The 19,452-nt window shown below is 39.5% G+C and overlaps 1 protein-coding gene across 2 annotated transcripts in view; it reads right to left on the minus strand.

Moving 5' to 3' along the window:
- The window catches only part of TSPAN5 (tetraspanin 5), an 82,646-nt gene that overhangs the window by 43,546 nt on the left and 19,648 nt on the right, over positions 1-19,452 (minus strand). The gene's annotated exons all lie outside the window — the stretch shown is intronic.

Below are 19,452 nucleotides of genomic sequence, written 5' to 3' on the forward strand. Positions count from 1 at the left end.
ACGTGTCTTTTTCTTAATAAAAGCCTGAAACTCAAAGGACAGAAAAGAAAAACAAAGAAAAGGAAAGAACATAAAAAGCAGGAGAGGGGGGGCTCACGTGACTCATACCCCCTGGTTCCTTTTTGCTTGCCTGTCCTAATTAAAGTGCATTTGGGATCAGCACAACGAAGACCAGTAATACCACAGCAGATCCCCAAAAAGTGATGGCACTAAGCCTGGTGGTCGCAGGCTGCATGCACCTGCTCTTCTCCAAGCAACACGAAGTGCTGACTGGACTGAGAACTTACCCTTGTGGTATCTGAACTAAAAGTCAGGGAGCTCTGGGGCGGTAGGAGCTGAGAGCACAGACAGCACCCAGGCAAGACAGTGAAAATACGCTAGCAACAGCACAGAAACAAAGGGAAGTAAACCCCAAAATTGTGCAGATTTCTTTCTCCTAATTTCTCTCTCAGGCGATACAAGTTACTTATTATTTTTTCACTTCTAGAATTCTCCATCTGGTTTGCGTGTCCACCCAGTTCTCAGAAAATGAGAAACTTTATTATCAAATTGGGCTTGGCACAAAACCTGCTCTGGGACAGCAGTTTTCTTCCACTTCATCTGCACCACAGGCTGCATTCACTGCTTTAGATTATTTAAAACTAAACAAAAAATACCACCACCGTGCACAGAAACTTGTTTTGACATGCCTTTTGGCAACAACTGGCTCTCATCTGCTTCTCCAGGGACACCAAAAAAGCATTCAGTGGCCACACGGCACCCTATGAATCAGCTATTCAGTGACACAGTGTTCTGTTCAATACTTTCTGATGCTGTTAGCAAAGAAGACTGCAAGACCAAACTACAGTGTTTTCTATATCAACCATCAACTTGAAGAAACTACTACTAACTTTGTGTCATTTTAGCTGAGCATTTGCTGCACAGTCCCAGTAGTTCAAGAATTCAAAGGACATTTTCAGTTTTCAATATTCTTGATGTAATTTACAGATTTCTTTTTGAGGGCTGAGTTTTTTTGTTGGTTTGGGTAGATTTTAAATTAAGAAAAAAAAAAGTAATCAGATACATGAAATAGCTCTCAATAAATCTGAAATGGCTGCTAACTTCAGAAGCTAGCGCCTCCTGAAATATTCCTACTTTTTTTAAACCCCTGCAGTCCTTCAAGGCATTCTTGGGGAGTCAGTAGTTTAAAAAAGAAAGGGATTTTAACCAAATACAGGTTTTTAGTTTACGGAATATACAAAAATCAAAACCTATGTTCCTGATGACCAGTTCTATCATGTTTGCCCGACACAAAGACAAACTTCTGCCAAGTCTTGCTCCACTTGAAAAAAACAACAGAACAGTTATCTATTCAGATGTTTATCAAATTTCCAAAATCAATAATGGCTCTGAAACAAATCAAATAATGAGTAATAGCCTCATTTCCTTCCTTCTGAGAAGGGCAAATATAACAAGAAAAATAAAGAAATAAAATATCTGACAGTTGTCTTTGTGTTCTTTACAAAATGAAAACTGACATGTTTGTTAGGAGGAGTATTCTTTCCATTTCATGCACCAGGGCTGAAGTTCCATTGTGCACATCAGGTGTACTTACAAGATACTCGTGGCATTTTGATCAAAAGTTTCCCTGAGGACACAGACACCACAGCTTGCACCCTTGAAACTATTTGGAATAATGTCAACATATGAAATGAAAAGAACTATTCTTATAGCAGTATCCACCCACAAGTTCTCTTGTACCTGTTCTGGGCCCCATTATCTCCAGCAAGACTAGTCTTGAGCATTTTGAAGGAATTTGAATTAACGCCCCCTTATAACCAACTTTGTGGAAGGTCATTTTTACTGAATCCGCTAGGACAGCAAGGATGAGGAGGAAGGTGCTAGACCGTGGAGTAATTCACTGGCAAAATGGAAGCCTGTCACAGGCAAGTTTCCGGGGACCTGTTCTATGTCCAGTACTATTCAACATTTTTGTTAACAGCCAGGATGAAGGAAAAGGAAGTGTTTATCAAGTTTCCTTATGGCACTTACAATGTGACTTCAAGTTTCTTTTAACAGAGTACAGAAATCTTGACAGAATTAAATAATCCATTCAGAGCAGACAGCGTTAGGGAGTTACTTTCTAACAGGTGAAGGCAAGTGCAGAAGTGCAGCTCTAAGAACACCTGGCACATGGCAGTTCCTCAGAAAAGCACCCAAGGCAGGATTACACAAATGACTGATGTCCGTTACGACACTCACTGCAAAAAAATTCTGCCCAGATTTCGAAGTCCCATATTCATATGTAGCATTTACACCTTTCTCGGGAGAAGCCCACACTTCCCTTAGCTTTCTTGCTCAAGGAGAGCAGAAGCAAAGCACTTCTGCAATTTCAGACACAGTAACAGTGTGCTTCGCTGGCAAATCTAGCATCATAAAAACACCACTTCTTTACTGAGATAATATCATCAAACTTTTTGTTGTTGCTGCTGTTAATCTTTGTTTAAACACCTGTGGTAAACCGTAAGCTGAATGAGTCAACAATAAGAGTCTCATGCCGGAACCACACTTCTCACAAGAGCTTATAAATGAAGTAAGTTAGCCTACCAAACAAAGTAATCCTTACGTTATATTTAGTCCATGTAAGGCTTAGCCAGGTGTTACACCTGGTTTTAGGTACTTGTGCAAAGACCCGGATCACTTGGAGCATCTAAGAAAGCAAAGAAATGACTGTTGGCCTAAAAAGAAGGAAGAGACAACTTAAGATCTTTATTTAAAAACACGACAGAGAGAGAACTGGTAAACACTGCAGAAAGAGGGAATAACCTGTGGTCTGCATTCATGACCCAAACTGCACCAGGCTGAAACTTAATCAAGGAGGTTTTAGATGAGACATCAATGAAAGCTTTCTAACAGAAGAACAATAAAACATCTCATATTCTGTGATGAATCCCCGCCTGTTGCTCTCTGAAGGGCGGCAGTCTCCTCCCCAGCCTGAATCAGTACGCCCACAGGCTTGGGAGACTGAGGCCAAAAATGCATTGAGTACTTTGGCCTTCCCTGGGTGAGACACAGCTAAGCTACCTCCCTATTCAACAACAGGGACGTGTTTCTTGGAACTTCCTTTTGATTCTGGTAAACTTGTAGAGACCCTTCCTGCCAGCCTTTCTGTCCTTAACCAGCTTTCATTTCAGCTACACTTTAGCTTTCCCTGGTAGCATCCTGGTGCCCAAAGGAGGCTTTTGCACACTTTGTCTTGCCTGTCCTTGATTCTGTTTCCTCTATGCTCTTTTCTCACATGTGAGCTCGCCAAATCTCCTTGCTTAGCTAAACATCTCTTCCCTGAAATGCTTTATACTCCTGTACAGTGGGATGACTTGTTTCTGACCTCTCAGTAAGCCTTCTTGAAAGACTATAGTCTGACCATAAAGACTGTATTAACTAGACCAACAAAAGAACAAAAGATGCGGCATCAAATCTTTGCTGTATTTTTCTGAGATCCAAGCTACAGGACAGGGTTAAAAATTCTGCAAAGGCAAATACACACAAAAAAATCTTGTACATAAGTTATAACTAAAGTTCCTATAGATCAACTTACAAGCTGTCATTGTAATTATTTTGCCATCTCTCACCCCATCTCCTACGCCTTCAATGAATAGACATTCTTTGCTTTTGAGCTGAAAGCTCATGTGGCAGGAACAAGTTGAATGTATTGAAAGGTTTTTTGACTGAGACAAAACAGTGCAAACTGAGGAAACCAGTGCGAGACCTCCAATTTAGCAGCCTACACTGAAGATAATACTTTACACATCAACACTTTCAGTGTTATTCTTTAAAGGTGGGATTGTTTTCCCTTGCTATAAAAGACTTAATAAATTTTTACCATACGCAAATGATCACTTTGAGAAACTTGATGATCCTACTTTTGCCCCCAGGTCGAAAAGGGAGCTAAGTTCATCCGTCCGAACAAGGCTCTTCTTGGCTGTACGATTGCCTTTGTCTTCAGACTGGGAAAGACAATAGATCCTCTTAAGTACCAGAGGTTTAAAATTGTTAAATAGATCTTCATGGTGTTGAATCACATCCCAACTATGTCCCATGTATAAGCTTTTTCTCATAAACCTTGCTCCTTCCACACAATACAGTGGTCTAGAATAAAATAAATATTTACAAGTACAGTTTGCCTTGCAGAGATTTATTTTATTTTTGAGATATTACTCCTACCAAAAATATACAAACTGCAACAACTGGAGAAATCTGAGAGAACACGCTATTGCAAAATACTAGCAGCTGTCACATTGGTCACCATAATATCAACTTTGTAAATTGTAACCTTCTCCAGGTGTTCCCCAAAAGGGACATTTCTAAGGCACACGTAAGACACACAGAGGTTATTGTCAAAGCTTATTTGCAACAGCACTGCTTTATCCCATAATTCCTTCATTGATCATAGTCCCCACTCTCATTAGGAAAAATACAACACAGAAAGACATATTTCAATTACCAGAGGGAAATAAAAGATAATTTGAAAATATGACAGGTGCCTGCTACAGTCACATTTATAAAGGAACATTCAGGACTTTTTTTCTATCTTGAATGAAAAAGACAATTTTACAAGGAAAAAAAAACAAAAAAACATTCTACAAAATGGTCCAAGAAAGAAGCAAAGCCAAGAATAAGAAACACCACAGAATTTCTGTGATATAAAGCAATTTATACATAAATCAAAAACACACGCATAGATACATGCATTATCCTACTACATGTCAGGTTATTTCACCATTAATGAGAATTTGCAAGAAACATGTGAATAGTGTGTGAATAATAATAATACTTTTCCAGTCAGGATGGAAAGCTAGAGAATCTTCTAAGAGGAAGAAAGTGCCATCTTCCCAGACTACTCCAGAAAAGATGGTAAAGTGAAAACTGATAAAAGTTTATCTGACATTTTGTATGCAAGAAATGCATCTCCATCCACCGATCAATGTCAGTGGGGCTTTTCCTACCTGTGAAGATAAAGAGTGGTGTTCTACTTCTCCAGGTCATGAACACTCAACTCTTTTCAAGTAAAAAGGAGCAATAGCACTTGAAGCCCTTACAGCCTTTTCACAGATCTCAGGACTAAAGAACAACAGTCTTCAAAATACTGCACCACTGACTCACGAGGTTGTTTTACAGACCTCGTGATAATTATGTTTTACCACTAGCTATTAGTAAGATGTTATTAATTACTCAAGGTTCTCATTTATTAGTTTTCACAAGCACAGAAAATATTTAAAATTAGTAGTCCAAAATCTTCTCAATATTAGGTTAAATTACAGCTGCCAAGAATCAAAGGATAGTAAGACAAGAAAACTCCACAGAACACAGGTTTTAATCTTTCACTATGTATATTAACACTCAATGTGAGTCATTCCATTTTTAGTAGATGCAAATGAAAACAAATGAGACAACAGACTGCTGAAGTTATGGGGCTGATGAACAGAGAAGCTGAAGCCCATAATGAGACAAACTGTTACCTGGAGCTCTGAAACAAGAAGGAACTCTATGCCAATCAGCAAGCATTTTGAGAGCTTTATAGATAATCCACCGGTCAGCTCTATGAAAGCAGTTTTGTTGTCTAACACAGCTAAGCAAAGGCAACATCCTACAACTACCTTATGAGTTGCTGACAATGCTGATTCAGAATGATTCTACAGTTGACAATTAGGTTCTATACTGTCAGAGAAGGACCTAGAAATTAGCAAAAAATTCAAATGGATAACATAAAAGAACATTTTCAAGTGTTAAAGCAAAAATATCCTTGACCTAGAAAAGGCAATGTTTTCATACCCTACCAGTGTATGAAAACTTAACAAAAGATCTCTGTTCCAGAGCAAGAAATCGACAAGTTTCTTTGATGGATAACCATGAAAGTTATCACCACAGAGTAATCAAGAGCACAGCTGCTTGGAAACTTGCTTGGTATGCAAAAGATTCTGTTCTGTTTATTTCCTCGTTTGAGCCAAGAGCTGAATCTGAGCTGAAGCTTTTCTGCACACAGAGCAAGGAAACAAACCAGGTTACAAGCCAACCAAAAGAATTCCACACTGAAACAACAAAAAATTTAGGAGAATTCTTTCCCCTAAAGATAAAATTTAAAAGTAGGTAGATTTTGGAAGTAATTTTAACAAATTGATTTTTTTTAATTAGTAAATTAGTTGATCTTAGAAAGGGAAGTATTCCTTTATTTATTATTATCAAAATGGTTCAATAACTTACAAAGGCTAGGATCGTTGCCTGGATAGATAGAGCTCTAGCAAGCAGAAGCCTTTAATGAGCTCCCAGCTAACTGCTCAAGAGGATTTCTTCAGGGCTCCCACTGTTGGAAAACAGCATGAAATAAAGTTACTCTGTTCGTAGGGTCACATGACAGACTCTCAAGACAATCTCGTTTTCAGAGAGTAATGTCCTGGCTAACACAAGCTCCTTCTAGTATTTTTTCAGCCCTGAGCTGCTTTTGCTATGTGGAACTTCACATAACACACGTAAGTAAAATTGTCAAGGGCCTGACTGACTCATCTAACCACTGAGGATAAAATGTGCTGTCCCAAAGGAACACAGTGCTAGTACTTCTCCAGCTGAGAAACTGTAGTGGCATTTGCTCAAGTACTTCTGCTGCTGTATTTCCTACGATTACTTTTTCAAGCCCTAATCTGTTTTCATTGGTATAGGTCCATGGCTAGCAAGGAAGCTATCAATGCTTCCTTTGGGGAAAGTGGGGATACAGCTTCACACAAAGAGGCTTTTAAATAAGTAGCACACTTCACAGACCAATTGGCCAGTACTCAATATATGCTTCTATTTTGGTAAGTATCACTGAGAATACATTAGCAGAATTCTGTTCCTTTCCTCTGAAACATCTCCTTAGTCTGAGTCAGGCCACTTAAAGTAACCTGTATGAGAATTCCTGCCCCAGATATTACCTTAGCTAGGTAAGTGAACATCAGCACAAACATGTAACAAAAATTCTTTCTGCTGCTTCCCTCAAAGATCATACCAGTCAAGGCCTGAGTCATGGCTTGTGTCTAGCTGGCCAATTGCTCTTCAGACACATAAAACAGATGGTTCGTGAGCTACTGGATACTGAAAGGCTTAGACTTAGAGAGGAAAGAAAGGATATTTTTATTTAAATACACCCCTGAAAATCCCCAACAAAAGGCAATTGTTCTTACTGGAAGGCATTTCATCTTGATGCCAGATCAGGGCCACTGGTGGTTCAAGGGCTGCTACATTTATAACTCAGAATTGGTTGTCCAGTTCATTCCCAATCCTGAAAACTCTTCCAGATATCTGAAATTTTCCAGTCCACTCAGAAGGCGTGCAGGAGGCAGCCAAGATGACAGCTAAACAAAAGAGGCTAAAATTTTGGATGGAAGCCAGGAGTTCCCAGAAAACAGATCTTCCTTCTGTTTTTCATTCTTCCAAAGCAGACTACAGGACAATAAGCAGCAAGCAATTTCTTAGGGAAACATTAATCCCTTCAGAAATTTGGAGAAGGAAAAAAAGAAGAAAAAAAAAAAATACAGAATCCTTGAAGAAAATAACCCTGAAAGTGTAAGTAAGGGAGAAGTGACATTTTCAGTTTTTTTTCACTTGATTGGGCAAACACACATCAGCTGTGCCTTTTGTGGAGGGCAAGGGAAGACTTGAACAAGATCATGTACAGTAGAAACATTACTTGAAATGTTTCTTCTTTGCATGATTTCATTTTTAGCAAAGCAAGTGAAAAAAAAGTCTAACTAAAGAACAAATTCAGCCAAGAGTTTACGTGAGGCCAAACTAGATCTCTACCCTATTTGTGAAACAGAGGAAGACTTAAATGACTGGCTACTTATGAGTAATTATCACAACTATTATAAAAAGATTTGTTAAGAGAATTTTGGTTGTTATATAATTATCCTGTGGGTCACCATCTGTCTTTAAGTCTTCATAAAACTAAACATATGTTGTTTTCACCAACTGCTGTAGTAGATTCACATTCTCATCCTGCTTACGTGCTGCAACATGAAAAGTCTATTCATATCACTGGCAATATATTGGAGCCAAATATCAAACTATGCTGTGCGAGCAGGTTGTTTTGAAAGCCAGGCCACTTCCTTGAGTGTTCAGCTCAAAACTCCACAGTGCATAGAGCAGAGACTTTTATTAACTCAGCATTTGTAGTTTTACACTTTGCTTTGCTGCAGCTTTCCTTTGGCAAAAAAGATACAATCAGAAGTACTGAGAAATACTTACGTTATTCTTAGCTTCCTGTACCTTTCAAATTCTGGAAAAACACAGCTCAGGGTTTTAAGTGATCGAAGAGTTACTACCTATAAGCTCCTGAGTTAGGGTTCCCACTTCATCTCTTTAGGCAAGGTGGCAATTGTGAGAACTCCCAATGCTGGTCAAATGTGTGCACTCCTTTTCCTCCCAACGAATACCACATGTGTGGTTCAGAGGGTTCAAAATGACTGCAGGAGAAGAAACATGCAGTACATTGCTTCGCCTGCATTCTATCCAGCAGATTAGCAAAAGTTTGAAGATTAGTGTTCAAGTGGTGGTACTTGAATTATCACACAAATGCCATCTCCCAGTCCACTGATAGGTGATAGTTAGATAGGACTGAGACACAAAGTTCAGTATATACCCTCCCCTAAAACAGTTTTAAGTTGTCATAAATTATGCTAGTTCCTTACACATGCTTTGGTCTTTTGAGATACTAAAGTAAAAATAAAAAAGTGCTTGAATGGTGGAACAGCGTAAGAACAGCTGGCTGAACTCTACAGAAGCAGGATCACATACAACACAAAAAAATGAAACAATTCTTTACCTACACCTGTGTGTAGTTTTCACTACAAAAGCCCTCAGGAGCAGATCAAGATAACAGCGCTACTGAGAAAGAACAACCCCAACAGAGTTTTATTTGGTAAAGCCAGGCCTTTACTGCAAGTTTACATTTCTTTTTTGTGCGTGTGTGTGGTTTGTTTTCTTCTCAAAAACATGGCTTTGGGAGACTTGCTAGAATTTCCCATAGTCATTAGGTCAGCTACACCATGATTAAATGCAGTAGGATGTCCCTCTTGCCAAGTGCTTACAAAAGTGGTAAGGATCTCACAACCTGCGTTTATTCCCATTTTTATAAATTTGCCAGAATTTTTAATACAATGGTTGGCAATTAAATATGATGGCTAGATAGAAGTCAAATTATCTTAATTAAAAATCAAATAAACTTTTGGTTGAGCACAATACTTGAATTATTAACATATGTTAGAGACTGATGACAAATCCCTCAAATATCAGCCGCATATAGAAAATTATCTACATGCCTTTAAACAAAGAGGTGCCATACAATGCACCAGATTATATAGAGCAGAAAAAACAGTTACTTGATTCCACTGTACCCTTTAGGGAAGAATTTTTAAAAAATGTATACAGAGCCACTCATACGAATGAGTACTGGTGAGAATTATCTTCATGAGCCATCAGCTTCAGGTCTGAGGAATACACACACAGGGCTTAGTTTGTGTAGCCACATACATGATTAATGAGTGATGATGAGAGAATAATTTTAAAAGCAACATTCCATTCAGTTGAGAAGGAAAGACACCTCGTGCAGGAACAGCACCCAGCATGTTTTTGTTCTGCAGGAACAAAAGCAGATTATGAGTGTACAACCCAGGAACAAAATAGGAGCAACCTGGTGCTAAGCCTGTGCTGGGTGGGCAAGCAAGGCTCTCAAGCCACTTGGAGTGGTTTCCATCTAACACTAACTCAAAACGCTACGGTTTCTGTGACTGGCACCAGGTGGCACAAGACCATCCAGTGCTCAACACACCTTGCAGGCAGCAGTCTGCCGTGCCTTGATGTGAGAAACATGGAGCTGGGTTGCAACGGGAGTTTACTGAGTGGCTACAAGCCTTCAAGCTGTGGAGATGCATTCCTTCAAGACACTGAGTCACCTGGCCCCAAGAGACCCCTTACTCTCGTGACACTGAGCAGCATGGAAGAACCCAAGTGATCCGTATGCTATTAGGACATCTACTCTCTCAAGAGATGCTTCTAACAAATCTGCATTAATTCATTCTCTCTGAACCTAAGTCAGCTTGTAATTTTTTGCAATTCACTACTCCAAGAGTAAAGAGGAATACAGATTAGTGAAAGATTTTTTTCAAATCTCACCTAGCACCAGCATCTCCGTGTTAGAATTCTTCAAAATCTAAAGGCAAAGTAATCAAGTAAGGTTTTATCACCAGACTACTGATATACTAAATGCTTGCAGCTTCATCAACAGGGTTGTGGCTGGGAGCAGGTGAGGAGTGAAGTAATAACTGTATATCCAATACACCCAGCATTACATCTTAACTCACAAAACAGAAATTTAATATACTTTCAGCTCTGTAATATAAAGAGCTAAGATAACTCCAGTTGTGAGAGCTGCCCGAAATAAAGCCACAAACCAAAAACTCCACAGACAAAATTATCTGCAAGCAGACATACTATTTTTCAAACACCTTTGCTATTAATGCTAACTTTCCCCACGTTCATTCCTTTCAGAGAATGCATCCTTTCCAAGAGACTTGATGCAACTTCCCCTTTTGCTCTCAACTGAAATAAAACTGATAGCAGTACACAGCACTCAGCAACACTCATCTCTGCCTAAGGTTTAATGTGCAACATAAAACCATTTAGAAAGCCTCTCAATTAATGAGCAATCAGCAGTGCCAATTGGATGAATTCAGGTTTTTCAGATCACATACCTCATAGGCTTCATTCTCAGGTACAATTACACTGACATACCACGAAGCAAAGCCTCAGGAACAGAAATTGTTTTGGGAGGAGGGGAATTGAAGAAAACCTATTCCACTACCTGCAATTTCCCTTCAACTCTGTAGCTGGTACAAAAAAAAAAAACACATCAGCCTGCAACCTGTAATTCATTCTTGAGGTCGCCTTTTACTTGTACCTTGCATTAGATTTCTCAGTTTCAAATGCAGTAATTTCTGCACCATTTAGCTGTTTTCCTACCTCTTCATCATACTGCCTCCTACAAAAGGACTTTCTTTTCAAAGTACATCCTTATAGATCATGTACGCTGCATAAATACCCATTACAGTGCAACAAGGACCATTAAACCAATAGCACATCTCCCTTACACAGTGAACAAAGCAAGGAGTTATAGTCTAACTCCTCATATCACCATACTGCAAGTACTTCAGATAGCCAGCTTTCCAAAATGAAGTATTTCACAAACACATTGTCACTATCAGGCAACTTTCCTCCAAGAAATCAGTTGATAAAGTTATGTTGGATAACTAAAATTACTGAATTTATCATTTTAGTAAGGCTTGTTTCTCTCCAGTGTTAGGCAACCCTGCTGTATGATTTTTAAGCAAAAACATTCATGCATCTATTACATGCTTTAAAAAGCTCAGTCTTCAGTGCTGATACACGCACTCCAGTTTGATCAATAAGGACTGGAGCACAGCAACATTTCCAATGCTTGAATAAAATCATTTCCAGTAAATGACTGTTGGAAAACATTACTGCAGAAACAAATCCATTGTTAGAAAAGGTTATTTATCACTGCTTACTACAGAAGTATTTTGATCAACGCTTCTTTGTTGATTTTCAAATCACTGTGCTTCCCTACAGATTACTCAAAGAGGGTAGAAAACAATTTCTTTGAAACAGAACCTACGGACAGAACCTGAATCTCAGCTTTTGCAAAGGATTTAAAGGCATTCACCTAAATTTAATATTATGCTGTCATGTGAAGCAGGCTTCACTAATCTCCCACTATAAAGCAACTCGTAGCAGACTCAGAACTACAGCCTCTGAGAGCAAACATGGTAAGGACTCACTCCACTTAATTAAAGAAACCTATGCCCTACAAAAGCAGGAATAGCAGCCTTCTCACATGCAGGTAGCTCTGCTGCTCTTGTGTCAGAAAAATGAAGTTTCACTACATCACTTCCCAGCCGCGGTGCTTCTTGAGGTCTGCCAAAAACGTGAGCAGCTGAGTGGTTTGCAAGAGTGACTGAAGAGCTTTGGAGGTAAAAGTACACCTAACGAGATCTGTGTGAACTCAAACCTGAAGATGGTGGATGAACTAGCAAGAAAACCTTTGCAACAACAACAAAATCCACCTGCTTCTTCAAGAACACAGGGTTGCGTGTCACGGAACATCCTTGCAGGATAAGTCCGTTGTTGAGGACAGGGTAGGAACACAGCATGCAAGGCTGATCAAGGAAGCACTGAAAGGGAGCAATTCATAAATCAGCCACCATCCTATGCTCGAAGTACAGACAGAAGAGAAAGCTTATATACCATCATCAACAGGTTTGGGTGTCACCATCCTATTCAAAGAGCTAATAAAAGTGAGTTGTGTACCAGGTATACAGAATCTCTCTTAGCAACATTCATGCATTTATTTTCCATGCTACAAACTTTATCAGAACAGGCAACAAGGTGAAAACGTCGCTGTTACTGACGAGCCGCCGTTAACCTCATAAGTCACCACACTGCTACACTTAGTTGTCAAGAACTGTCCCTCCTGAACATTGCATGAATGCACCTACATCTCCGAGCCCATCTCCTATTTGCTTCTCTCAGGGTATGTGATCTCACATCTTTTGTAAGAATACAGGGTAGGCTATTCTCTACTGCTATATCATTTTTTTTTCTATTAAAAAACTATAATTCATCATGAATACGTGTGTCAATAATGCCATCTACACTTAGTAAATTCCATGCACCACTTCCCAGTAATGGTGCTAAAAACAAACAGGGCAGGAAGGTGTTTCCTATTTCTGTGTCAGTCTCCCCATTCAGTATATACGTGCTGGTCACTGTGCATATGTGCACTGCGCAAAGCAAAAGAAGGATCAAGTTAGTAATGGAATCCAAAAAAAAAAACAACCCAAAATTTCGTGTCAAAATAACCCAAACCACATATGGTGCCCTGCAGGTCACTCACTCAACTCCCCCTTTTTTTTTTTCCTAGGATCCAATGTAAAAATGCAGGTCACATCCGACAAAGCTCAAAGCAGGTTGCAAAACAATGCTGAAGTGCAGAGGTTTACATGGTATGAAGAACTGCTGATCTACTAAGATGAAGCAGACAACAAAATGAAAGCTCAGTGTATAATTACACTAATACATGGCAATTTACTTGAGAGGAAGAAGGATTAAGTAGTTCTGCAGCAAGCAACTTGTATTAAATGGAGGAGAAAAAAATTGAGGATGAGCAGGAACTACAGTTTAGGTAGATGAAAGGTAAATGAAGCAAAGTAGATTTAATACTCACATTAAAAACCACAGTCTTCTATAGACTTGTCAAATATCCATCAATTATCACATCTGCATGCAAAAGCAGCTTTCTGAAATTTTTAGCATTTCAAATTCATTGCACCATTGCATTTAGCTTGCAAGCAGAAACCCCTGACAACAATACAGAGCAGTGCTGCTATGTTTCTCCATGATTGGTCCTGATACTCCTTCCAAAGGTTACATATGGGCACACACCGATGCCCTTTCTGCTCAGGACTTAATCTGTGGTTACGTAAATAATTTTTCACCAGCAGTAGATCTTAAGCCTCAGATCTTCCCTCATTGCTCATTCTTGCTCCACCCTGAGACACAGGCTGTTTCTTCCTCAAAGCACTAGCACATCTCTAACTATTCTCTAAACTGGAACTGTGAATTATCTTTTCTTCTTGTTGTTTTTTAAGGAAATTGAAGACATATAAGAAAAAAAAAAGGCTTTAAGTATCTGTTTGCAGCCTATATAATTTCACCATTTCAGCTTAGAGGGCTGTCAAACATTTATGTCAGTACAATTAACAGTGTCTCCTGCCAGCAGATGCTGGATGAGCACAGCAAAGACAGGGATAAGAATTTCTACCAGATCTACCACCAAGACAGCCAGTCACTTCTTATTACACCCAGCTGATACTATAATTATTCTAGAAGTAAAAGAGGCTCCTCAAAACAGCCTAAGAATCATTAAAAGGGGCAGGATTTTCTGTTTTACTCTTCAAGGAGTTACAGACTCTAATTCAGGGATTGCCTGGAAGCACCACAAAACACAGTATTACTGCATGGAGATTAGCAACTAAAGAGCTGTAATAACCAAGTATTTCAAAATAAAGCACCAGGCATCATTCACACCTCATTGCTTTCTTGCATATCTCTTCTAAAGGGACTAGAATATACTTGACGATGATCCAGATGCACACACAGCACTTAGTGTAACTAAAGTTTTGATGAACAGACCACAGTCATCAGTGGTGAGAAAAACAGAGTCAGCACACTTAGGAAGAGTCCTTCTTTCCTGCTTCTCATATCACCACAATGTCTATGCCAAAGGGAATCCCAGCATGGAAGGTAATCTCTAGCATACACTGCCACATCCAATTCACTTCATGCTATTAGAACCCACTAACACCACCAGCTGCTACAACACCCTTTCTCACATTTCCAAGAGTACAGCTCACTTCTCCACACTCCCTAGGAATACAGGACATGAATACAGCTCACAGAAACAGCCCGCAGAAGTTAAGTTTGCTTTCCCTTATAAAGCCGCAGTAAGTAACAAAGGGAATGGGAAGCAAACAGAAAACATGCTGTGATAATACCACCAGAATGGAATGACATTTGGACTGGATCTGTTCCTTTCTACCCAGAGATGTAGCGCAGATCTTCTAAGTGGAATTTCTTTAAAATAAGGAAAAAAAAAATAGTATTTGAATAGTTTCCTACACTCACATTATTGAATGCATGATGAAAAGCATACTGAAACTAGATTCAGTTGTAATTTTTATGTAAGTGTGAAGTATCCTATAGCTGCATCAGAGCTGCTCTGAGTTTTAGACAGCACTGTGGAACAGCTAAAATGAAGAACATACAAAGCAACAACTCCTTGCAAATTTGGTTTTCATTGGAAGAATTGATTCAAATAACAATAACCAGATGCTCTGGTCACGTAATGAACTCTTAAGACTTTTCCATGCATATTTTCTACTGCGGTACAGATCCCATCTTAATTGCCACATTTGGTTGTTCCACAGAAGAGTGCTTGTGCTCTGTATTCACGTACACAATCAAACCACTTTACACAAGCACTTCAAATAGACAACTACGAAACATTCAAATTTGCATAAAAATGCACACATTCTGAGTGTGAATGTGCACTGTATGCACTATTAATAAAAGAAAACACACACCACACAAATGAAACCAATAAATAAGGTACTGAAGATCCAACAGATGGGAAATTGTAATAAATAGACAAAAGTTACAACATCATTTGTTACAGTCATCCACAACCTCCTTTCCAACTGCTCTGGAAAGTGGCAGGAAGACAATGGAAGCAAGCACTGAGTTTGGGCAAGAGGGGGCATTAACCATTTGGAAAGAAATCAGCTTGCAACAATGTTAACGAATGTACCTTCTGAACAGAGCCTGCTTGTACATGTGGCATGCTGCAGTTTGCCATGGTCGCTGTTCAAAGGTTTTAGCTTATCTTGGAATAAGAACGAAGATCCTCCCTGCCACATGCTTGATTGGCCTCACCATTTAGTCAGTGCACCCGTGGGTAGTCAAAGCATTGAGTTCTTGCCAATACTCTCCTACAGTCATTGGGAAACAGAAAACTCATCAGCATCTTCTCACGACTGGTTTGTTCATTCACGTGTTGAATATTTACTATGCAAAGGGACAATTCAGTAAAATTTAGAAATGTGCTAAGAGTGCCAAGTGAAATACAGAAGTGCTAAAAGTGCCAAGTGAAATACAGAAGTGTCAGAATGCCACCAGGTCACACGCAATCATCGATGCATGTCACACAACCTTCTAAGAGTAACCTTTCAAACAGCTGTGACTATCTGCTCAGAGCAAGGCTGAAAGCTCTGTGGTTCACCATTTTCTTGCTCTGCACAAGTGCAATGATCAGTAACAAATGAGGCAACAGCTACCGAAAAGCAATTCCCCCTCTTGGCAGAACTTGGAAGAGCTCTCTTCAACCTCCTGCAGCAGCCTGGCATCACAGACTGGTGGCTTCATGGTCTTGTGGTCTAGCAGGCCTTGTCACAGCCAGGTGGATGTGGCTCTACACTGGAATGCACTAAAGCTGGCTCTTTGCTCAGCCACCCTGCTTCATCCTGCCTTTACCTCCCGTTCTTGCACTGAAGGCACAGTCTCAATACTCACCCTGGTTATTTCAGAACTTTACAGTTTTATTTTAAAGTCTTCCACAAGATTTTTGAAGCCTCATATATACCTTCAGTGCAGTTTATTATCAAAAGGTACTGAGACTTTTGAAAGATATAACCCTTGGGGGAAGACAGTAAGTGTGCATTATATCCACATTACTGGCAAATACAGTTAAAGAATTAGCTCAGCTGAATTACAAATCCAAAAGCAATAACATCAACACAAGCTCCATTCCCTACCACATCCCCTTATTTAGCTCACCTTTCCAGAAGGCTCATGATAATACACTGCTATTAGCAACCTAACCTTCCCTGAGGACAGGGGCTGAATAAAATCCTGCAAAATAAAAACTCTGGCAGGGAATCATGGAGTTACACAGACTTATCTCCTCACTGAACCATTCCCTTTTCTAGGCACTGTGGATTGAGAGAAAAGGAAAAAGATCAGAAGGATAGTATTAAAGCCTGAAACAACAGCAAGAAATAAATGAAATACCAAAACATAAAGGTGCAAATAATTCACCCACAGCGAGCCATAGCAACCAAAGTGACACTCTGCCTGCAGCTCACAATTCAGGTATCTGTGAGGGATGTCATTGAGAGACTGTCATCACATGCTACACACACTCAACTTCTTCAAGCAGTTCAGAATGAACAGATGAAGTTACAAATTACAAAAGATAAAGCTTTATACAACATGCACCATGGATCAGAGGTCCCTCCATGAGAGCTTTTGAAGCTACAGTGCAAAAAGAAATTGCACTGTACTTTCAAATCCAAGAACTCACCTCCTCTGTCACACATTACCAAAAGCTCACAGATACTAAGCAAATTGAAGGAGAAAGGAATGCGTCTTTTCAAACTCAGCTTCACTCCTCCCACCCATTCTCATTAGTTGATCATTCAGTTCAACCAGGATTACCACCTCCAAATCACTCCTTCACTCTCGCTGCATCAACATTAGCATCGCAACAACTATGCCTATCCCTTTTAATGTGTCAATAACAAACACTGAGCTGAACAAAAACACCAACAAAGTGACAAATGGAAAATCATAGAATCATAGAATCACCAAGGTTGGAAAAGACCTCAAAGATCATCCAGTCCAACCGTTCACCTGTTACCGATAGCTCCCACTAAACCACTCCCTCAACACAACATCCAGGGACCCATAATAGCTTTTACTTTTTTTTTTTTTGGTCACCCTCCCCCCGCCCTTTAGCGACTTCACTGACATGAATACCATTTCAAGAAGTTCACTCTCACCCCATATTCTGCATGGTAATAGCTCTGTATTGCTATTACCATTCCAAATATTCAAAATAAAATGCTGCTACAAATATATATCTACAAGTTGCTCAGTGTGGATGACAAACAAGTCACCATTACTAAAAAAAAACATCAGTTTCTTTTAGTATGCCTGGAACAGGAACATATATACTAGTTTCACTAGAGAAGCTATTACAGCACAGAAACATAGAAACCACTACCGAAGAAAATATAAATACATTAGGGTGCTGAACAGCCGAGTGAAAAGACACACCCTTGTGCCATTCTGCTCAATAAAGATGCTTTCAAAAACTCCAGCTTTTTCCCCTTTACAGCCTTTCACCAACAGAAGAACAATGCTTCCAGACAGGCAGCATTCTCCATACAATAACTGTTCTCTACTACACCAGGACACTTGTTTCCTAGGAAACATGCAAAAAAAAAAAAAAAAAGACAAAAAGTATCTAGCATGTTTAATATGCAAATAAACTGGGTCACACCAGCCATATTTCACTCAACAGAGCAAAGAATTCACAACTCATATTTTGGAGCACAGCATTAGTTTTCCAGTAACTGCTCAAAACTAACCAAGCTTTATTCTTCCATGAGCACCTCTGAAATATGCTGCTTTTAACAACTAGCAAGGAAGAGCTTCAGTGAGAAAATACATACTGTTTTGATGCCAAGAAAAAATACATTCTAATGCAAGTCTATTTGTACCAGATAGATATCTGCTAAGCCTACCAAACTCTGAGCAAAGCAAGTCACACCAAACCAAAGCCTGTTACTTCAGTCCAAAACTTAACAAATTACTAGGCAAGTTTTCATCTTGATTATCTATAGCCTGTAAGAGAGCTAGTCAGAGTAATTGTCTTCTTAACACGCAGACCAGGCCAAGCCTCACCACAGGAGGATGAGGAAACAGAACAGAGCAAATGACCCTTTTGAACAATTCTTTTCAGTATCCTGAAGTTGTTTCCCAGGTTTCCTTTAAAAATAGACACGGTCCAGCAAAAGGTGAGCAGGTCAGTCTTAGAAAAAACCCTGTGTCTATTCTTTCTTAAAAAGCCCTCAAAATCCCACTAGCTTCAAAAGAATTCTTGTTTTGGAGAAGAAAACCAAATGACAAACCACAAGATAATATTTTTAATAATTTGCTTTTTGTTATTACTCTTGGAATGACATTACAAGAATATGCCAAGTGAGAAGGAAAAGCATATTTATCTGTCATGAACAGCACCTGCAGTCATACCCACAGGCAACATAGGAAGTACCACTAACCCAAATCAAGTGTAACAAAAATCAAAACCTCACAGTTAGCCTGCCTGACAGCATGGCAATCTCCTAGCACAATATTAAATGAACAAAGCATCCTGTGTTGTAGAAAGACCATGCCAGCAAGCCTAAAAACTGTCAGCTGGATCATATCAGTATCATTTTCCAGAATAATGAATTCTATACTACAACTACGCACTCCCTTTCTGACTCTGAGCTACTGCTGAAGAGTATCTTCAGCTCATATTAGACAGTGAGCTGTAACAGAAGTGCACTGGTCACAGCTGAGGGCAGAATGAATATTACCTGGAAAAGAAAGCTATTTATATTGCTTCTACAGCCTTTACAAATCTCAGTGTAACAGCAGGCAAGTACAGTCTACTGAGTACTTCAGGTACCGCTCCTGATTTTCTAGCCTGCAAAAGAGAACATCAAAGGCAGGTGCCCTCATGACCTCTCGACATCTGTTTTGTTAGCCACGGTATTAAGTAGGAAAAGGATGCAGACACACTGCTCAGTCCTCTTCCTCACCTTTAAGAGATAACACAAACAAAGCTATGTCAAAAGTTCAGGGAAATGTTATTTAATCAGCCAAGGGAGGACAGGAAGGAGCTTTATATAAAAGCCAATCTTCTGAACCCAAAAGAAAGTCCAGCAGAACTGGTACACGAAAACGCGTTCAAAGATGATACAA

Source organism: Meleagris gallopavo, chromosome 4 (genome assembly GCF_000146605.3).
Source record: "Meleagris gallopavo isolate NT-WF06-2002-E0010 breed Aviagen turkey brand Nicholas breeding stock chromosome 4, Turkey_5.1, whole genome shotgun sequence".
Lineage (NCBI taxonomy): Eukaryota > Metazoa > Chordata > Aves > Galliformes > Phasianidae > Meleagris > Meleagris gallopavo.